Source organism: Lichenostomus cassidix, chromosome 17 (genome assembly GCF_008360975.1).
Source record: "Lichenostomus cassidix isolate B80296 chromosome 17, HeHo_3.0, whole genome shotgun sequence".
Lineage (NCBI taxonomy): Eukaryota > Metazoa > Chordata > Aves > Passeriformes > Meliphagidae > Lichenostomus > Lichenostomus cassidix.
Window position 1 is genome coordinate 6571020 of NC_139497.1, and position 8252 is coordinate 6579271.

An 8252-nucleotide genomic window follows, 5' to 3' on the forward strand; every position below is an offset into this window, starting at 1 on the left:
GAACCTTTATTTAGTCTGCTCCCAATGTTGCTAATTCCATCCCACAGCACTCTGATGACCACTTTCACCTTGATGCCATCATCTCCTATTTTTTCATTCCTTACACTTTCTAAATATGAAAAAAAAATAAGCTCCATCCTGCAATAATAGATAATATCCCATAGCAAGGGACTGGCTGCACCATGGGCCAGGAAGGATGAGAAGGAGTCTGGGTTTGGTTTTCCCACAGCCTTTTTGGTGTGTTCAGCACCACCCAGGTGTGTTTTTCTTCCCCCAAGGAGGCTGGGAAGGATCCCACCCTGGCACAGCCTCCCTCTGCTTTGCCACAGAGCCAGGCTGAGTCTGCAATTTCTCAGAGCTTTCCCACCTTCCCTGTCTCTCCCTGCGCTGTGCCTCATTAGCTGCTCAGCCCTTTTGGGCTGGGAGACAGGAATGTGGCAGCAAGGTGTAAACAGCCACTTTAATTGGGTGTTTAGAACAAAAGCAGCAGTGGCAGAGCTGTCATTTCGGAGCTGGCTTACAAACAGGCAGTTTGAGAAGCATTTCCTCCCATCTGCACAGAGTTAAATCTCCCAACAACACTCCCGAGCGTCTCTGTGAACACAGGAGAAACAAACACGAAAAAATGGTGTTTTCTCAGTGTGTGAGAGTTTCTGCAGTGGTTTTTACCCTCTGCCATGGTTTATCCTTGAGGCTCTGCCAGATTGGAGCTGCCCTGCTTTTTCTCCCCACCCACCTTGCACTTGTGCATGATTATGATATTCTCCTTCTCTGCCTTTCATCACCCTCCTCGCTGGGACTTGCTGGCCTGGGCAGTCCATGACAGCTGCCAAAATGTCCAGATGTGATGAGAACTGACAGCTCAGCAGCCACATCACATCAGGCCTCAAAACGAGGAGACCTTTCCTGCTGGCCCTCCTCTTACATTTCCCTATAATCATCAGTTCCTAGAAAAGCAGGCTATTTGCTTATTATTTCTCTTTCAGCTGGTCTGCACTTGGTGTCTCTGGAAGGAAGAGGAATTAAAAAAAACCAAAACCTTACTCAAAACTGTCCTGAGATGTCCTGCCTGCACCTCTAAACACAGATGTAGATTTAGCTGGGTTGCTTGGAAACCTGCATCTGCAGCCTGTCTGGTCCCTTCATGTTTATTTAAAATCACATCTAATAGGAGAAGACACAGCCATAAGGCTCAAGAGTGAAAGTTTACCAGGGTCACTGCCTCTGCCACCTGAAGTATTTTTCTGGTCTGTCCTCCTGAAGAAACCAAACAGCTTCCATACAAATTAGATACAGAAACAGGAGATTTCAGCTCAGCTATCTCCCACCCAGGGTGGGCACAGGCTGCCTTCCCTGCAGTGCTCACCTGTGTGTGGCAGAGCTGCTCCCAGTGATGCCTGGACCAGGATTACCTGAAACAGAGGCCAGACAAAGTTAGGAGATTTTAGAAAGCAGATTAATTTATTAAAGGCATTTAGGTACATTTAAGGCAGACAGAGCCTACTCAAGAGGCTACACCCAAAATGGACAGGGAGTCACGAGTTCTTCACATTTTGTAAGTTCTGTCTGTTAACATATTGAGCCTCAATTCTCCAATTACACCTCCAGGTGATGATGTCAATCACCACAAGCTTGCTCCTCCCAATTCACTGTTGTTTACATATTTTGGGGCTCTGAGGCAGCAAAGTGTCCTTGGATTTTCCAAATGAGAGCAATATTTTGTCTAAAATGCTGGGAACAGAGGTTTTTAGCATTTTATATGAAGCCCAGAACTACACCAAAGCTACAGATATATGAAGACTAGAAGCTAAAAATCCTTAAGGCATCACCAGCATATCCAAGATTCCTGCACAAATACCTGCCAGAAACAGATCCAGGCTCCAGCCTCATGCTGATACAAGGCTAAAGAGCATCCAAGTCCAGATCCAGTTATGATTTCCACCCCAGGCTGACAATGTCTTCACTTACATTTAAATCCAAAATCCTCGCCGTTGTCTCTCCTCTGTTGAAATAAAAATGAACTGGAACCAAAACTTGAAATCTAACAAATTCTGAACATAATGGCTTCATAAATTGCAAACACGAGACAAGTGTGATTTATGGCTCTGCTGTTTTGTATAACCAGGGCCATAGATTTCTTCCAGTTACTGGTTCCTGCATGAACCTCAATTGAGTTATGGTTTAAGCAGGGACATGCAGCCTTTAACACTGGTATCAGGATGAGGAATCTAACCACATTCCCTGAAAACGATTTTCCAGTGATTCATCACTTCCACTGGAAACCAGGTGACACCTTAATTCGGGCTTGAACTTCTCTGCCTCCTGATTGAAGTCAGAATTTCTGTGGAGAGGCAGACAGAGAGCAAAGGGAAGGAAATAGTGCTGTTGTGTCTCTTTTTTGCATATCTCATTTCCCATCACAGGATGAGAATGCAACAGCTGAGACGCTGAAATGAAAGGCTGTGTTGAGGATCTATTCAGCACAGTCACAAGCAGATCAGACAAGAAATTCCATGAGTCTGATTCCGCTGACGTCTCCTGCCTGAATGGGAGACTCACAGCCTCCCCTTTGAGAGGAAACCAACTTCCAGTGTTAGAACCACACCTCTGATATTTTTGAAGCCTATAAATAAGGCTTTTTCTGACTGAAAGCCCTGGCATAAAGCACAACCACGAGGGCTTAGAGTGCTGTCTAATTTTTCAGCTTCCTGCACCGGGACCTGATTGTTTCCCATGGCCTTTCGTGCTCTTAGTTTATGAAAAATCAATACTTTAATATAGAAAATGAATCCCTCAGGTATCTATTTGGAGCAAGACTACTTCCAGCTCTGTTTCTTCTGCTGTTCTCTTCACTGCTCTTCAAGAAACTGTGAGAGGTGTTAATCCAGCAGGATGGGATCTCCTTGTTCAGGCAGTGGAGCGCACAGGGTCAGAAATGTGGATTTGGAATGACCAAAAAGGGTGGAATTTGGGTGCCACTTGCTACCAAGTGCAATGTGGCTAAGCAGGAATTTTCAGATTTAATAAGCTTTTCCTTCTTGTATCTGATTGCAAGGAAAAGACCTCTTAAAGTATAGGGGAGAAACACTTCACTGTCTTTTTCCAGTTCGAAAATAAATAAAAATCAACCCCAAACACAAAAAGAAATGGTTTGTGGAAAATAAGGCTGTCAGCGTTTATTTTGATGTTCATGGGAGAAAAACCAGGTTTGAGATGTCATTCATTTTCTCAGAAAGGAAAGTCAAGATTCAGAAGAAAACACTCTGAAAATAACATATTCCAAAGTGATTCATTTCAGCTATATCTGGTTTGTTATCCTGGACATCTTGGTTTGGGGTGAAAACTTTTGTTCAGCACACTGTGGTCACATTTTGTTCAGCAGACTGTGGTACAGCACTGCTGGGTTCTGGAAAGGCTCTCCAGGAACAGCCAGGTGATTCTGGATGAGTTGGGGTCAGCAGGAGTGATGGAGGAATTCCTTCCCCTTGAATTCCTGGGGAATGGCTGATTCTTGCTCTGTGTCCCCTGTAGAGGTCAGGGAGGCTGGATTGATGCTCCAGCACCAGCAGTGCCCAGCAGAGAGGGACAAAGCTCTGGCAGCAAAAAGGGCAGGAGGTGATGGGAAAGCTCTGAGGTTCGAGGCTGGAAAGAGCTCAGAGGAGAAGAGGCAAATGCTGTGGCTCTGCAGCTTCTCCCCTGTGTGACAATTCTCTGCCACATCGTGGCTGATCAGCCCTGGCAGGGCACAGAGAGAGGCTGGGATGTCCTGAGCTCTCCCAGCCCCGTGGAGGAATCAGAGGGAAAATACAAAAGGGAAAGGTGGGATGAAAATTTTCCTATCCCCAGTCTTGTCCTGGCTGTGCAAACTTTACCAGGGCACCAGCCAGTGCTGGAGGGAGGGTGTGCAAACCCCTAGCCAAAAGAAAATGAGGTGCCAAAGTCAGTAAACCTGAGATCCTGAGAGGAATCAAGTGCACAGCTCTGCCCAGGGTTGGTCCAAGAGCAGTAGAGAAGGAAAACACAAGGTGACACATTGGAATGTCAGGAGTGATTTATCCTCCTTTTATATCTGCAGAAAATGTTTTTTCCAATGGAACTAAGAGAGAAGGAATAAAAAAATCTGATGAGGAATATAATTAAAAGTCGCAGGGCAGAAACAGAGCAGGGAGCAGTCTGGCAGTTTGTTTTCACTTAAACAGTTCTGCTTGGGTCAAAAACCTTGTCCTTCTGCTGGATATCCTTTCCCTGCCATAAATCCCCAATCCCAGGAGTTGCTACACACCTTTCTTCCCTCTCCCCAGTCCCAGGAAGGCTTTATGAGGCTTTCCAGGGCTGAAAAGCTGAATTCCAGACAAGGAGGGGGTTGGACAAGAAGTCCCTTCCCATCCCACCTATTCCATCCTGTGACCACTGGGATACTTCTGAGGAAAAATGTATGGACAAGAGACTGAGATGTGGGAAACATCATGAGGTCCTGGTGTCTGCAAAAGGAATAAAGAAATAAAGTAAGGAGACCACAGTGATGGAGTAGAAAAATGGGGGTTGGATATTGGGACTGCTGGGAAATCTTCCCTGCTTCTCTTGGCAGCTTTAGTTTCAGCACTGAAGCAAACTGACCAGGGACACCTTAAAAATTTAAACTCACGTGTTAGGGAGCATTGATGAAGCTTTCACAGAAGAGAGACACCAAATTTGAAAAAAAAAAAAATTAAAATAAAGGGAGCAAAACCTGCCACCCCAAGCTTCAGGAGCTGTAACCCCACCCTGAGCTGCTGTGCTAAATGTTCCAACCCTGGCATCACCTCCCTCTGCCTGACAATGCCTCCCAGATCATTAACATTCCGAGTTAAACCTGGGGAGGGCAGAAAAGTCAGGGATGGCAGAGGGAATGAACTCAGAATTAGAGATGGACCTGAACCAAACCCCTGGGTCAGAGAGAACCTCACTAAAGGACAAGCAGAGGGGTGGAATTTTGCAGCTCAGCCCAATCTATAATTCATTATGTATCGCTGGTATTTCTAAGCTACAACTGTGATATTTAAATGCCAAACCTTTGTGCATTTTTAGGCTCAGGCTTTGGTTGTTGCTCTTGAGAAGCTGGAATAAGTTTTGCCCCTCCCTGCTCCCTGTTTAAAATGGAGAGGAATAAAGGCCTGGCAGCATCCTAGATGGGCTTAGCTCTTGTTATTGTGACACCAAGGGCATTTTGAATTAGAGAGTCTGGAGCTCAGAGCCAGCTGATGGTTGGTTCACCCTTAATTTCAAGGTGGCTCTTCACTGGGCAGAGAAAAAAATTGCAATTTTCCCCCCATCAACACACACCTTAACAGGCCAGACTTTGTGATTTCCACGGCTTGTGATTTCCAGCACATTTTTTCCCTATGGATGAGCAGAACGAGGAAGCATGAACTGATCTTACCAAGTGAGCAGATAAGGAAGCTTGTGCAAGGAACAGCAGGACAGCACAAGGGGGGAAAACTTCCTCCTCTGCCCCATCCAGGAGGTTCTGTCCCATTTCTGGGGGAATTTTGCCGTTTTCCTCATCCCCTCACAAAGATGAAACAACCATGGGACCACTGATGGTGTCCTCACATCCCATTTCTGAACTAAAAGTAATTTCTTTTTGTTGTTTCTTACTCGTTGTCAGGGATGTCAAAGAAATTTGTGAGCATTCTGGGGGCTAATAATTTTTATATAGAAAAATTACGCATAATATGAAACAATTAGTTGAAATTCTTTTCATAAAAGCTGGAGCAGTGCATTCATTGACATTTAACCTCCTCCTTCCCCTGTAATCAAAGTCTTTTAAATAGAAATTACATCAAATTTGATTCCATTTTGGCAGTTATATCTTTTGAAAGAAAAAAAAAAGTGATAGAAGCTGGAGAAACATTTCTGAAGTAAAACAGGCTGTGACAAAGCAATAAGTATCTGCAGAGGAGAAGAAAAACCTTCTAAAAACTGATCCAGTGGAGCCCTAGAATTATGATGTCAAAGGAAGGAGCAGAGGAAAGAAGTGAGAGGGAAAGAGACCTATCAAGAGAAGTAGGGATGGGGTTAAAACACTGGGAAAATGTCCTTCCTGCTGCCCCAGGCACAGCCCTGCTGTCACCCTGTGAACATCTGGCACAGCTGGAGGGCTGGGGCAGGGCAGAGCCTGGGAGCTGCAGGAGGTTGGGGCAGTGAGTTGGTAATTGATGCTTTTCCTTCAGCCTCTGCGTTAGGCAAACAGGCAGCAGGGTGTGAGGTGGGAGAGGCTGAATCAGAATTAACATCACCTCAGAGAGGAAAACACAGAGGAAAGGCTGAGTTCAGCCAGGGCTGGGGTGCCCAGCTCACCTGAATGGGGATGGAGATGGAGCAGCCAGGGCTGCTCTGCCAAGCCCTCGTGGCAATTCCCTATTTTTTCCTACCAAAGCAGCTCAGATGAAGCAGTGCAGTGTCCATGGCTTTTCCCATTTCTGTAGAATATCCCGAGCTGGGCAGGACCCACAGGGATCATCAAATCCAGCTCCTGGGCCTGCACAGCACAGCCTCAAACATCCCACCCCGTGCTGAGATCATTCTCCAAATGCTCCTTGGGGCTCTGCTTTTGCTTCACACCCCTGGCACAAACTTCCTCCTGCACCACCCATTCCCAAATACTTCCTTCACCTTCTCTCCTGGATTCTTTCCTGCTCCTCCTTAGGCCAGAGCTGCATGAGGATGGGGAGCAGTGGCTGGGGCTGGGCTGAGGTCCCCCAAAGCAAGGACTGGGGACAGAAAAGCTGATTTTTCTCTTGGCTGTTCAGGGAGAGCATGTCTGGGGCAAGATTTTCTCAGTGCAGAAGGTAAAATCCATCACTGTCAAAAGCAAAGGGGAGGTTAGAGCAATATTGAATGGAGTAGGGCTCCCAGCTACTTTTTGCAACCTTAGGAAATAAATCTAAAAGCTTGAGAAGGTCTGAACTGTACATCTGTATTATCACAGAAAATCTCAGGGAATGATGAGTTCTTTCTATTTCTGCTATATTTCTTCCACCTTTTTTTCTTTTTTCACCCCTTGATAAATACATGTGTAGCGATGATCCAGAGAACACTGCTTGTGTGCTTTTGCCACAGCAGCAGAATTAAAATTCCCGCAGGGTGCCATGCCAGGATGTGCAAATTTGTAAAAATTCAGAGTCTCCTTAACAGCTGGAATCCCCAGGTCCCAAGGGACCAGCCAGGAGAGCTGCTCTGGACTTTTGGGCAAGTGCACAGCTGCAGAAACTCTCACTCTGTTGGCAGAACAGGGTCCACAAATGTATTTTGGCCACCTTACTGTATACAGAATATTGCAAACACAGCAAAGAGCCTTCAGCATGGCACCAGCACTTGAAGAGCTCAGTCTCTCTTAAAATGGGAAAGAAACAAAGTGTGTTTGAAAAAGGAAAGGACCTGGCCAGATTAGAGAGCAAAAGAAAGAGGGAGAACAAAAATCCATTTGAGTGTCATGTGAGAGAGAGGTGACTTCATCTTGAACCTACTGCCCAATCCATGACAACTGCTCCTTTCAAACGTCAGGATGCTGAATACAGCTGGTGGAAACTGGATTATTGTTCCAGTGGAGTGCTTGGAGATCTCTCCCCTCACAGTGGGGCATCTCTCACCCTTTAAATCCATTACTGCTTAGTGAGCCTCAGTGCTTCCAGAGGGTGTGAGGGAATCTGGGAATCCTTTCCTCACTTTCTGTCATCAGTCACCCCAAATCCCAACATAAACCAGGAGCAGAGTTTGCCCAATTCAGACTCCTGGCAGCTTGGATGCTTCATTTGACTTCTGGGCTCTGGGCAATATTAATTTTTTAAGGCAAAGTTGGATATCAAATATTTGTCAAAGGCATTGCTGGTGAGGCTGAGATCCATCTCCTTCCTCTTGCCACTCCCTCACTGGTTTTTATTTATTCCTCCCTCATTCTAAACTGCTCTAACCTGTCCCAGAGATCCCAGTGATCCTCTTTACCTCTCCCTTGGCTAAACCATCACACACTATTGGTTATCCTCTCATATAGGAACAGTGGGGACTTTTCCAGAGAGTCCTGGAAATCCAGGATGAGGTTTGGGGCAGACAGAGCCACACTTTTGCCACCCCCTGACCTGACCTGACACCAGGTCAGCGTCCAGCCCTTGATGGGACTGACCCAGAATGACATCTCCAGGCAATCAGCCTTTGGAAACAGACTGCAAAAAAGTAACCTTTTCACGAACACTTAGCAGAAGTTGTCGAGTTTG

At 45.9% G+C, this 8252-nt stretch overlaps 1 long non-coding RNA gene across 1 annotated transcript; it reads right to left on the reverse strand.

The window, feature by feature from the left end:
* Window positions 1–1295: 1295 nt before the first annotated feature.
* LOC146429964 (uncharacterized) lies at window positions 1296–5130 on the reverse strand. Its single transcript, XR_014855422.1, has 3 exons — window positions 5052–5130; window positions 1969–2002; window positions 1296–1412 (listed from the first exon to the last, which is right to left on the reverse strand). It is a non-coding gene; the product is annotated as an uncharacterized LOC146429964 (long non-coding RNA).
* Between the last annotated feature and the right edge of the window lie 3122 nt (window positions 5131–8252).